Source organism: Sorex araneus, chromosome 6, assembly GCF_027595985.1.
Source record: "Sorex araneus isolate mSorAra2 chromosome 6, mSorAra2.pri, whole genome shotgun sequence".
NCBI lineage: Eukaryota > Metazoa > Chordata > Mammalia > Eulipotyphla > Soricidae > Sorex > Sorex araneus.
The window spans coordinates 24,010,174-24,023,258 of NC_073307.1; the positions used below are offsets into that span (position 1 = coordinate 24,010,174).

General features: G+C 53.0%; 1 protein-coding gene and 1 pseudogene across 1 annotated transcript in view; both read left to right on the forward strand.

The window, feature by feature from the left end:
* Positions 1-13,085, forward strand: part of SPOCK1 (SPARC (osteonectin), cwcv and kazal like domains proteoglycan 1) — a 447,720-nt gene that overhangs the window by 180,106 nt on the left and 254,529 nt on the right. The gene's annotated exons all lie outside the window — the stretch shown is intronic.
* LOC129406368 (small Cajal body-specific RNA 11) lies at positions 3,282-3,449 on the forward strand (annotated as a pseudogene).

The following is a 13,085-nucleotide window of genomic DNA, read 5'->3' on the forward strand; positions in this document are numbered from 1 at the left end:
TTCTGGTTTCTACACAACAATGGGTGTGAACAAAAAACAATCTGCTCCCAAATTTGCCAGGAATGAAAGGGATATGATTAAATCCAGCATACTCCTCTCTCTTTCTTTAAGATCCTTTGAGATCATTCAGCATTGGGTTTTGCCTCACCCAGATTGCCGTCACTGATTTATGGGAATTATTACTTCTTTCTTGACTCAGTCTCCTCTGCTGCGTAGGTGATAGAGCCTAAAGCTTGCTTGCCCTCCCCTCCATCCCTTCCTTCCCTCCCTCCCTCCCTCCCTCCCTCCCTCTGTCCCTCCCTCCCTCCCTTCCTTCCTTCCTTCCTCCCTTCCTCCCTTCCTTCCTTCCTTCCTCCCTTCCTCCCTTCCTTCCTTCCTTCCTTCCTTCCTTCCTTCCTTCCTTCCTTCCTTCCTTCCTTCCTTCCTTCCTTCCTTCCTTCCTTCCTTCCTTCCTCCCTCCCTCCCTGCCTCCCTCCCTCCCTCCCTCCCTCCCTCCCTCCCTCCCTCCCTTCCTTCCTTCCTTCCTTCCTTCCTTCCTTCCTTCCTTCCTTCCTTCCTTCCTTCCTTCCTTCCTTCCTTCCTTCCTTCCTTCCTTCCTTCCTTCCTTCCTTCCCCTCCAGTGCTTCTATTCCCAGTAGAGCTACATAGTTTAATAAATAAGCCAATAGGCACAGATGACCATTACGGTAAAATTAACTGAAATAAAATGAAATGAGACATTTGGTTTCTCAGTCACACATGTTATGTTTCAAGTGCTTGTTAACTCCAGGTGGCCGAGGAAGAGGGCAGTGTGGATCTCTAATTCTGGTGGTTCTGGAGATTCTGCTTGAACCAGTCCTGGAGAGCCCGGGAAGGTCCCCTCCCCCTTCTGAGCTCTGCTCCCTGGGTGTGGTGAGAGGGACAGTCTCTCTCCTGGTGGGGCTCTTCATCATGTCCTCTCCGGGCACCGACTTTAGCAGGGAGGGGCTGTGGGATTCTCTAGCCCCGAGACACCTTTCCTGAATCCAGTTTCCGAGGCTGAAAATCCGGTGTCTGGTCCCCCTTTCGCTGTTTCCTCCGCTTCTGATGCCGGGCGCGCCTTGAGATCTGGGGCTCTGACGGGCACTGTCAGAGCTCATTAAGCCGCAGTGCACATCCTCAGTTGGTTAGACGAGATGAGCTACCGAGTCGCCGGATATTACTGCTAATTGCACATTGCTTTGGTGAATCCGTTTTCTTTCTCCCGGTCCACTTGAGATTAGAATAATTTGTCGGACTCTGTCGACTCCCCTGCAGATAGCATTTCGTGTGCTCTCATAAAAATGGCCCACATTATTTGAACTTTCAGAAATTTGTGTGGGTTTATTACATTTATTAAAAAAAACCGAAGTCCAATACTCAATGGCCTAGAGTATATATTGAAAAAAAAAACAAGCCACAAACTAACCACAGAATTGAATTAAACAACAGTGGCCATGGTTTATCTTATGAGAGCTGCCAGATGGGCAGCAGCCACAGGGGATTACTAGACCAAGAAGATAAACAAGATTAAAACGGAATTATTTCTTATTCCCAAACAGGATTTTCCTCTGTATTTTGCAGCACTAACTCTGGGGGAGACACAGCCTACACAGAGGTCTCTGTCACAGAGCCGGCGGTGTGTTAGTGCGGTGATAAATCAGTGGATTTATGGATTTAATTTCCTCTTATTGCTAACCCCTTTTCCTATCTGAAGATATGAATTTGAAAGTTAAGGTGTGTATTTCCCGGTTCTAAGATACCACTTTGTTTCTTTCTCAGTTGCTGTCTTGTAGGGAATTAAAATCACAGGGAAATCTTGTTAAAGGCGGGTCGATCCATTACGTCGTAGAGATAGATGCTCTCTTAAGAGACATTCCTAGATCTGTGCTCAGATGAGGGGGAAGGGCTCCCTTAAGGGGCTGCTGTTGACTGTCGCAGGACCCCCTGTGTTACTGATGGGTTGATTAATTTTACTCTCCCAATGACTGGGAAGATCATAGGGTTTTCCCTTGCATTTGCCATACGCTGCCTTGCCCACAAACAGAGCCAGGGGTGGGGGGATTCTGTATAGGACAGTTGCAAGCACACCTACCTTGGAGATCACTCAACATTGGCCTTTGCCTCAACCAGCTTACCATCACTTACTTTGGATACGTGTCACTTCTTCCTCCCTGACTCAGATGCCTCTATCTGTCCAGTTGGGACTCGCTGAAGCCCAAAGCCTCATTAGTTCCATATGCTTTGCGGGTGCAGCTTGGCCCGTACGCAGTGCTGGCTCAGGTCTGCACATGCTCCAGCGTGCCCTGACTATCCTCTCAGGCTGAGCTGGCTGGGGCAATCGGAGGGTCCTGGGGGATGTCCCAGAGCGGGATCTGGTCTCCAGCATCTATATGCAAACCTGGGGAGAAGCCTCACTGAAGAGCAAAGGCTCTTTCCTGGGCGCTAGTTTTAGGATGACAAGGAGGGTGAGCTTACATGGGTCAAATCCTGTGACCACCCCCTTCCCCAGACTCTCCCTACCCCCAAGCCCCAGTGGCTTGGGGCTATACAGTGGGATCTTGTGGGACAGGAAAATGTGACTTTGGCATCCCACTCTGGGCACCCTTTGGACTTTATGCTAGCTCTCCTGTGCACCAGGATACTTACCCCTCAACCCACTGGCTTCTCAGCTCCATTCTTTCGCTTGTGTCATTCCGGTGGCATTCTGTACAATGCTCACGTGTATTCCTGGCGGTTGTGGGGGAGGGGGTGCTCCAGGCTGCTGTGCTCCTTACATGATTCTAGCTGTGGTGCTTGCACTGGACTGTGTGCGGGAGATGGCACAGTCTTTGGTGGAGCCTGGGGTCAGGGCCATCAGAATTGCCAGTGGTGCAGGTGGTAGCAAGGGGCCTGGCCTGTGGCCTCACGCTCCACAGGCAGGGGCGAGCCACCAAGCTGCGGCCCCTCCAGCTGCACGGCCAGCCGAGTCAGTCTTTGGGTGTCTTGGGCCCAGGGCTTGGCCCTGGAGTCGCCATGGAAACACACCTTGATGTCAAGGCCGACTGACTAGTAGTCACAGGGAGTCCTGCCCTTTCCGGTGAGGGAATTTAGGGTTTTCATCCTGCCTCCATGCCCTTTGCTGGCTGTGAGAAGTCACATTTTCGCAGCTTGCTCCCTGAGCTCCCCGCATCGTGCCCACCTGCCGCTGCCACACTGGCTCTTCCTTGGACCTGTACATTGTTACAGAGGATGCGCGCCTGAGGGCGTGGATACTGGAGCGAGGCATCTGGGACGAATCAGCCCTGTCTTTACCTGGACGTTTGCGTAGGGAAACCTAGTTTGGGGTCAAAAACAAATGAATGTGTGGAGCTCCCACAGCGGGACCTGGCGGGATGCACAGCAACCTCCCTTTCTGTTTAGGAGGGCCGTCCTGAACGCAGGGCTGGCTCTTAAAGGCACGAGAGGACAGGCCAGAGTGTGTAGTTTTATTTTATTTAATACAAGAAAATTAAAAAATAACAAATGGATTAACCTTGTACTAGATGTTGGGGGAGGGGGTTTCCTCATACCTTAGTGGTTCCCTAGCTTGGGCAAGACTGAGGTGGGGAAGATGACCCCACCCACCATGCCTTCTTCCCAGACGCTGCTGTGGGGATGCTGGTACATTCTGAACATCTGGTATCAGAAAGGCACCGTGGCCCTGGGAACATTCCCCGGAAGCCCCTTTTTCTGCCTTGGATTATTTCTTATGCTTCACTGAACAGTGACCCAGCTAGAGCACATACATGCAATGGAAATAGACATTTCCTCCAGTTTTGATCATTTCTTATCCCATTTGTTTTTGGTTTTGTTTATTTATTTATTTTGGTGTGTGCAGCATGCCTCCTACAAAGTTTGCAAACCGAAGGAACTTGGCCTCCAGTGAGCTTGCCTAGGTACCAGCCCCTGGGTCAAGAATCAGAGGCTGACAGTGGCCTGAGAGCTTCACTCTGCCTAATCTTCCTGCCTGACTCCTTCGCCTCCCCTTCTCCCCAGTGCTCACCTGGATCCTTAACTCTTCATCTCACACTAGCTTTGTCAACTTTGTTCTGTTTTAAGTTTATGCGAGTGAGTACGCACTGTTCTGCTCCTCCGTCTGGCCTTTGAGTCTCCCAGTGTCCAGACTCCCTTAGGCAGTGCAGAGGGAGGAGTCGGCTGTTTTCATTGCTGTCTAGCGTTCCCCATGTGAACACACCATCAGTGTGAATTTCCTCGACTGGTGGTATTTTGAATTCTTCCAGTGGGGTGGGTCTTTTGAGGGAAAATTTAGGAGGTGGCCAGCAGCTGGGTGACAAGGGCCTTCTACGTTTCTCTGCCCCTGAAGGGAAGCCAATAGGGTTGTGAATGTGATCTGCATTGTAGTTTCTGTGGGTCAGACAAGAGACAGGGAGACCAGCTAGGGGATGCATCCAGGGGGTCAGAAGGGAGATGGTGTGTCTCAGATATAGAGCGTTCTGAGCCATGGTTGGATCCAAAATGTATTTTGAAAGTAATGCTATTAGGACTGGATGTTTAGGTGTTGACTTTATCCCAAACATCTGAGTACTGATGCTATTTCCTTAGGTGAGGAAGATGAGGATGATGAGTGCCTTTCTCTGTACCTGAGCTTATTTTTGGTTGGCTCCGTTCCTTGGGGCAGAGTCCTTGTGTGGTCATCTTCAGTTCCGATTGTCAGACACTTGGCAGAAGTGACCACTGCTCACCAGTACTGCCCTCCTACCAGCAGCAGGAGACTTTCCTCTTCTCTTACTCTGGGGACATCCCAGGCTGAATATTTTAGCTCTTTGGGTGTGTTCTGGCCTCGGATTATCTTGCTCTGTGAGGTGCCTTGTTCAGATGCATTGCCCATAATTTTCACTGGGGTTTCTGCCGTTTTTTTCTCTCACCGATTTGTATCTCTTCTTTATGTATCCAGGATGCAAGACATTTGTCGGGCTTGCATGATGCAAGTATCTTTTCTCGCTGTGTGACGTGTCTTTTCTTTCTCCTTATGGTGTCTTTTTTGATGAGGAAGATGCTTTATGGGTTTTCTTCTTTGCATGCCGTTTCTCGTCTGTGTTTTAAAGAAAGATTTAGGCAAATGTCATTTCCAGTTCCGGCTGAGCCGAGTGTACGGCTCTCCGTGGTGTTGTTCTCCATTCAGCTGTCTCATCTCTCCAGCTGGGAGATTCCTGCTTCTTTCTCCTGAATTGCCTTTTCTTTAGGAGGAAACAGAAACCCTTGGCTCCCTTTGCCTCTGGCTTCCATGTCAGGCTTTTCTTCTTCTTTTTTAAAGACTCTCACTACTTCTCTGGGCCTGTTTTCAGACCACGAAGCCGGAGAGCACCGTGTCCCAAAGAAGAACGTCAGGGCACACCAGCATCCCCTCTGAATCTTCTCCTAAAGTGGCATTAGGCTGGACAGGCTATGAAAATACGAGAAGTTAAGGGGGGAATGCACCTGAGGATGCACTTGAGGGAGATTCCCGTTTAAGTGGTTAGAATGGCTTCGCAGCCATCTTTAGACTAAGCCTGGGCTGCTGCATTTGGACCTGAAGGCTCAGCAAAGTGCCCTTTGTTTCCTAAACGGAACAGCCAGGTGCCATGCTTTCCTCAGGTGACAGGCAGTGCCGCGGTCAAGAGTCACAATACCCAAAAGGAGAGAGAGAGAAAGAGAGAGGGAGAGGGAGAGGGAGAGGGAGAGAGAGAGAGAGAGAGAGAGAGAGAGAGAGAGAGAGAGAGAGAGAGAGAGAGGAAGAGACAGACAGACAGACAGACACAGACAGATACAGACACAGACAGACAGAGATAGAGACACAGAGAGACAAAGACAGAGACAGAGATAAGAAAAGCATCTGCCAAAGAGGCAGGCAAGGGGTGGGGGCTGGGGGTTGATGGGAGGGAACCTGGGATATGGTGCTGGGAAATGTACACTGATGGAGGGATGGGTGTTAAAATACTGACGGACTGAAATTCAATCATGAATGGCTTTGTAATGGTCTAAAAAAAAAAAAATAGATTTTTTTTTAAAGCCATTGTGGTCTCCCTGGTCTCCAGAGCTGTGATGCCCGCAGCTGCCTGGAGCTGACACTGGCAAACTACTGGGGCGTGTTTTCATACTTATCACCCAAATAAGTCCTTGAAGCCGACAGTCTCCTTATTCCATAATGTTGTCCAGTTTCTCCTCATTCTGGAAGGCTCAGTATTTTGTGCCCTAGCGCAATCAGAGGACCTTGATGTTCATCAGATATGGTGCACGTCAGTGCATACAGACAACCTGCTTTAGATGTGTGTGTATGTGTGTGTGTTTGTGTGTGTGTGTGTAAAACTCACTGCAAGTCCAGTGAGTTTCCCTTGGTCAATCAGTCCTGGTATCCTAGACAGCAAATGATTGCTCAGCTCAGGAACTTGGGAGAGGCCAGTGCTGGAATCCATGAGTGCTTCCAGGTCCACCATCCACCCCAGTCTCCATTGGCTGAGTCCTCATGACCGTCCACTTCAGGTCCTTGAAGCTTTGAAGGAGTAAAAGAAAAGGTTGGGTGATAAGTTGGGGAACAAGGACCCTCTTGGGGAGACACTGAGTAGCATTCAGGGTGTGGTGTGGCATATTATCAAATGCTGTGACAAAGGTGGGGAGTGGGTGGGTCTGAGGGTCCCAGGTCTCTAGGGTGATGGAATGACAGCTGCCATTTCTCTTCCTCCCAAAATTCCCAGAGTGGTGAACCTTGAGCCAGATGATGCCCTGAAGTTTCTTTAGAAGCTCCCTCTGCACCCCTCAGCTGCTTTTGGGGAAGATCACAATGCCAATTCGAGGGGCTGGTTAGGGGGGCTGGGCTGAACTCCCTTAGGGGGTGAAGCACCCAGCAGTGAACTCATGTCACGATCTGTCATTCAGAGGTAAAGGGGGCCACTCTCCTTTGCTCAGTAACCCAAGGGGCTCAGTTTCACAAGCTTCTGCTTGCATGTGGGTTTCCTCCAGTAGCGGGACTCCCCTTCACCTTGAACTTGCAATAGCGTTTTCTCGGTTTGATGGCGTGTGATTCCCACACGTGCACGATGTCTTTCCCCGCTCCCTTGGAGGTGCTGCAGCCTCACCTTGAAGCAGCAGCAGCTGTTGGTGGGGTAGGTTGCCACCCTGCCTCCGGCGGGTGAGCAGCTCTGGGAGCGATTGCCCTCGTCTGCTCCCAGCATCCGTGGACGTGACTCTGGTGGCAGCATGAAGACAGGCTGTTTCGCTTGGTAATTGCACACAGCAATTTGCTTTCTTGCCTCACTCCCGTCTGTCTGGAGACACTTGCCATCTCTTTTAGGGGCATCTGAGAAAAGTCTTATTCTTGGAATTGGACATGAGGGGGGATGGGGTGGGTGAAGAGTGTCATTCCTTTGGCTTGTTGATTAATCCCAAGAGGAGGAGTGTGAGGTGTGGGGTGGAAGGTTGTGTGAGGTATGGGGTGGAGGGGTGTGAGGTATGGGGGGAGGGGTGTGAGGTGTGGGGGGAGGGGTGTGAGGTGTGGGGGGAGGGGTGTGAGGTGTGGGGTGGAGGGGTGTGAGGTGTGGGGTTGTGGAGGAAGGTGACCTTGGAGGCAGTGGTCAGGAGAACCAGGGTCTCCATGGCCCTCCTGAGGAACGTCCCACCAAGTCTTCCCATTTGCTCTCATGCCATGTACCTTTCTTTGTCAACCTGGGATCTCTCCAGTAGAAGCTTCAGGGTGACCCTTTGTGTCCCTTTCGTGCCTGGGAGGCAGCATCCCCTGCTGTCCCCCTGGGAACTGCGCAGCCCAGGCGACCTCGAGCTCTTTCTCGCTCCTCTCTGCAGAGCACCGTCCTCACGCTGGAGGCTGGATTCGCCCTCATGGCTAAAGCGGGTGCCTGGCTTCCTGCCCTGCCTTTCCCCATCGCCCTCCTCCTCTCAGGGGCCACACTCCACACTGTTTTGTCTCCCTTCACTGGTCCGACCTACAGACCCCCAGCTTGATGATGCTGTCTCTCCCTCGTCCTGCCATTGCCCCCTGTCCCCATCATACCCCAAGGGGGTGCGCTTGCTGTGGCTAAGGTAGAAAGAGGAGGAGTCCTTCTGGGCGCTCAGCATGGCTCTGGAGCTGGGTGGAGTACACGGGCTTCCGCTCCCTGGGCGTTGCTTCCCAGTCATTCCTGCAGAGTGAGCATCCGTCCATGTCAGCCGTGTGGCCTGCTAGGGGTAAAGGCCTTAGTTTGAGCTCAGTCGATGTTCAACATCCTCATTTCTTTCCCCTCCCTCTGGCCCACAGCATGGACTCCCTCTTGGCTGACGAGAGAGTTGCCCCCCTGAGGGCGTCTGAGGCCAGGGGCTGAGTGGTGGGGCTGAGAGCTGAGAGACTGAGGGGCCTCAGCGCTGATCCTGTCCAGCCTTGCCCTTTGCTGTGAGTCCAAAGGCGTGGACGCCAGCAGGCCGCTGCCATCTCAGCCCCTCACATTCCCTCCTCTTTCACCTGACACCTTTGGTGCCGGCTGTCGTGTGGTAGTTGCTGTGGGTGGTGACCACCTCAGCTGAGACCGCTGAATTGGAATGTTTTCTTTCTTTCTTTTCCCCATTCATTAAGAGACTTTACCTCATCACCACCAAAATGCCCAAGACCCTCCAGCTCACCTCTCCATCCCTCCTGCCCCCTTTCTCTGTTATCTCAGTTTTGTAACCCAAGACCAAGAGTTTGTCATCATTCAGTACTGTCTATTATTCACTTGTCTTGTCTCTCTGTATTACCATGGTCAAGTGAGACCATCTGGTATTTGCCCTTCTCCATTTTGCTTACCACAATACCCTGAAGTTCCATCTAGGTACGGCAAACTGAAAACTTTGATCTTTTCCTATAACTGCAGAGTATTCCGTTACATTTATATCCTGTGGCTTCATTATTCATTCAGTTGCTGTTGGGCATTTGGGTGGTTTCTGTGTCCTGGCTATTGTAGTTAGCACGCCAATGAGCAGTGAGCATACATCTTTTAGACTGAGTGTTTGGAGTTTTATTTTATTTGTGTGTGTGTGTGTTTGGGGAAAGTAGGAGCCAAGAAGTACAATCGCTGGGTCATATGGGAGCTCCATTTTTGCCTTGTTGACAAATCTTCATGCTGTTTTCCACAGAGGTGAAACCAGACAGCATTGCCGCCAGCAGGGAAAGGAGGGCCCTTTTTCCATAAGAATATTCCATTACATTTTCAGGGCAAGTGGATGGGGAGAGAAGAGCATGTGACAGACCTACGTGTGGCTAGCAAAGCCACAAATGTTTGCTCTCCTGCCCTTCAGAGAAACCAATCTGCTGGCCTCAAGTGGGGAGGAGCTGGGGGGACCCCACCAGGCACACTGGTGGTAGCACTTCTTCTCGTGGCATTTTCTCCTCTTCCACCTCACACAGTCTTCCCTGTCTTCGAGAATCTTCTGGCAAGGCCTCCATCAGTGGGGAGCCACATGGGCCCGGCCGGAAGGTCTGGTCAGCACAGAAGTGGCTGCCAAACTCTCGTCCTCCTCCTTCCTGCCCTTGGTGAGAAAGGCTCGGAGGGAGCCGGCCGACCGTCACCGCAGGTGCAAGGAGCAGGGGATCATTCCTAATAAATAAGCATGTTTAAGCTGGGTATCAGTGGAACGTTTTTCTGACGGTCTTTAAACTGGTTATTTATTTTCTGGGAGAAATAGAACCCAAACTGGCCCGGTAATGAACTGCCGCTGCGGTCTCGGGACTTGTTCACATTACCGGGAGGAAGATTTATGCTCCGGGCAGATTTCACTTGCGAAAGATTTAAGAGAAATGGGGTACCTGCGAAGAGCAGAGCGCCTGTGCTAATAAGCACGCCAGGTCCGGGTTGGTGGGGTGGGGGTGGGGCGGGGATGCCCATAATTTATTCAGCATTTCTTCCTTCCTGCTTGCTGGCGTCATGCTTGCTTGGCCAGAGGGGGCCAGGCTCTGCCTGCAGGTGGGAATCCAGACAGTGGGATTGGGGCTGATGGCCCAGGAGTGGGCCTGGGGTGGGGGGCGGGGAGTGACAGGCGGGGGTCCAGCTGCTGTGGCCCCCTGCAGGCTGTTGGGCGTCTCCTTGCTTGTGCCCCCGTGGGGAGAGAGGCAGGCTAGTGGGGTGACCCCCGCAACAGGCCTTGTCCCTCAGGAACTGGCCACCCTCAGCACAAGATTGGTTCTCCCCAGCCCCTGCCTGGGGTTGGGCCTTACTGGGGAGACTCAGTGTCGTCTGCGCCCCCCCAACCCCAAATCCACCCCAGAAAACACCCAGATACCTTCCAGGAGACCCCTTCACTGGGGCCCCCAGACCTCCCTCACCTTCTCTGTGTATACGTGCCACCTCACACGTATACACACACGCACACACACACACACACACACACACACACACACACACACAAAATATCCCCTGCAGACTAGTTTACGAGCCCCATGCAGGCCTCTGGAGGTTTTGTGGAGGAGCCTGAGCTGGCCCTTCCCCCGAACCCCACTGGCAGCAGTCTCAAGAGGGGCTTTTCCCTGTATATTTTCTCCCTTGTCTTCCCATTACTCCTCTCCACACCCCGCGCCCTTCCATCCTGCTCTGGTACACACAGAGCCAGAATGTTCCCCCTGCACGCCTGCCACTCCCCTCCAGGGCATCTCCCAGGATTACGGTTCTTCTCCCCCTCTTTCCAGACTCAGCTTTTACCCGTGTTTCACTCCCAGAAGCGCTGCTTCCCTGGGTCTTGTCAGGGGTGGGCATTGCCCTGCCCTGATTGGAAATTGCCCAGAGCAGTCTGCACCGCCTGCAGAGCTTCCCTGTACAATCTCGCCCGTAGGCTCTTACCTGCCCCCGCCCCTCCACCCAGCGCCCGCTCCTCCTCACCTGCCGCCCTCCAGGCCCAGCCGACTCCTGGGCACAGCCCCAGCTCTTCCCAAGGGTAACTCGGCTGTCCTCTCTGCAGACCCCAAGGCTGGACTCTGTCATTTGGGGCCTGGGCCCCCTCCTGGAAAGAAAGCCTGGCTCTGCCTGGCTGTGCAGAAAGGGGCTGGGGTGAGTCTTAAGGAGTCTTAAGGGTGCAGAGGGACAAACAGGATGTCTGAAGCCCAGCCTCCCTGTGGGGGCCTCCTGGCCCCGGTGCCCTGATAAGGGCTTTTCTGGAAGTTCTGTGCTGATCAGAGTCTGCTCTCAGGACCCCGCATCAACCCAGTTAGGTTTTTCTTTTTTTGCTTTTTTGGGTCACACCCAGTGATGCTCTGGGGTTACTCCTGGCTCTTCACTCAGGAATCACCCCTGGTGGTGCATGGGGGAATATATGGGATGCTGGGAATCGAACCCGGGTCGGCCATGTGCAAGGCAAACGCCCTCCCCGCTGTGCTATCGCTCCAGCCCCAACCCAGTTAGTTCTTGACACACTTCAGGGCAACTCTTGGAGAACAGAACCCCTCAGGATTTCAGAGCCCCCCACCTTCAGAGAGCAGTTAGCTCCACTGCAGAAGCAGCTCCTGCGTGCATCCTTCAGAACTTGGCACCTCTCTCGGCTGCTGCGGGGGCTCCTTCCCTGGCAGGGAGAGCGTTAAACAGGAGCTTTCCTCTGACCCAGATGTTTGGGGGAGCCCCTGAGAGCTGAGGACAGGACCCTAATGGCTGACTTTGAAACTGCCAGTCCTTCCCTCTCCGCAGCACTTGTGTCTGTTTGCATTATCGCCTTATTACAGAGGCATCGCCTCCTGAGCGCGCGCTCCCCCTGGTCGCAGAGGCGTGGGCCACTGGGAGATGGCGGGGCCGTGCAGGCCAGGGCACGGCAGGCAGATGGCTGGCACCAGATAATGGGAAGCCCATCACCCATCCTCACTTGCTGGCAGCTTGGGATCACGTGCAGGAAGCTGTGAGTAGCGTGATGACTTAGTGGCGTTTTATTTACACGTCCACAGTGAGCAGAGCTGCTGCGGTTCCAGAGCGGTCACTCCCCCAGATGGCAGTTCTGAGAAACCTCCTCCGAGTCAGGCAGGCGGCCTCACAGACGGCCACTCCTTCCACCCTGTGGGCCTCGGGAGAGCAGAGGCTCCCGTGAGGTCACTTCAGACATGGCAGGGAGCATCTTTGTCACCTGTGCGGACATGAGAGAGTGGACTGATGAGCTGTAAATGGCAACACTCCCAGTTTATTACTCTGGGGAGCACCACCCCGTAGCCGGGGTGGGGGGTCATGTAACTGATCAGCAAGCAGCAGGGCGGGTGGTGGGGAGGAAGGTCCCCCAAAACTTGGGAACAATCAAGGGCTTCCGAACAATTGAACATTAATTCAGAATCAAATTGTCATGATTCTGGGGTGCTTCTGGCCATACCCTCCTGGGGTGGCCCTTCTCAGGCAAACAGGAAGTCATGAGTAGAAAGCTTTCAGGGTACTACGGTCTAACCCAGTGTTTCCAACTCAGATTTTCCTTACTGTGTCCCCCTCCCAATCTGTTTCCTTTCTGGGGCCCCTGCCCCCTTGTCTTACCAGTTACCCACCTAGTTTTGTGCCGTGGCCCCTGATTTTCACCTATAGTCTCTGAAATGTCATGGGGGGTCCACAGAGGGGCCCTCTGGATCCTGACTGAGAGACAAGTCTCACCTGCTGTGTACCGGATTCCCTCACCCCCCCCCCCCCGCCCCCGCTTCTGTGCACGTCTTCATGGGCTGAAATGTCATTATATGCGAGTGACAGTATATCTCAACTAATGGTCTGGAGAGGTAGCGTAGGGGCTGAAGCACTTGCTTTGCATGTGGCCGACCTGGCTTTGCTCCCCGCCACTCACATATGCCCCGAGGACTGTCAGGAGTGATCCCTAAGTGGGAGTAAGTCTGGGCTCTGCACCTCCCCACAAATCGAATACAGGATTCCTGGCAGAGAAGTCATCTGCTCCTGTGTTCATCAGATGAGGGGTCTGAAGCCCTTGTAGGTTGGACTGCTGGCCCAGAAGTGCTTAGGAAGCGTCAGTGGACATTACCAGGAGGGATCTGGTCTGAAGCCTCCCAATGCCACACCAGGTGGAGAGCTTGTGAAGATAACCGTGAGAACCGGGTGGTGGAGCCTATGTGGGACCATGGGGTGGTAACTAGGATCACTGTGTCCGGT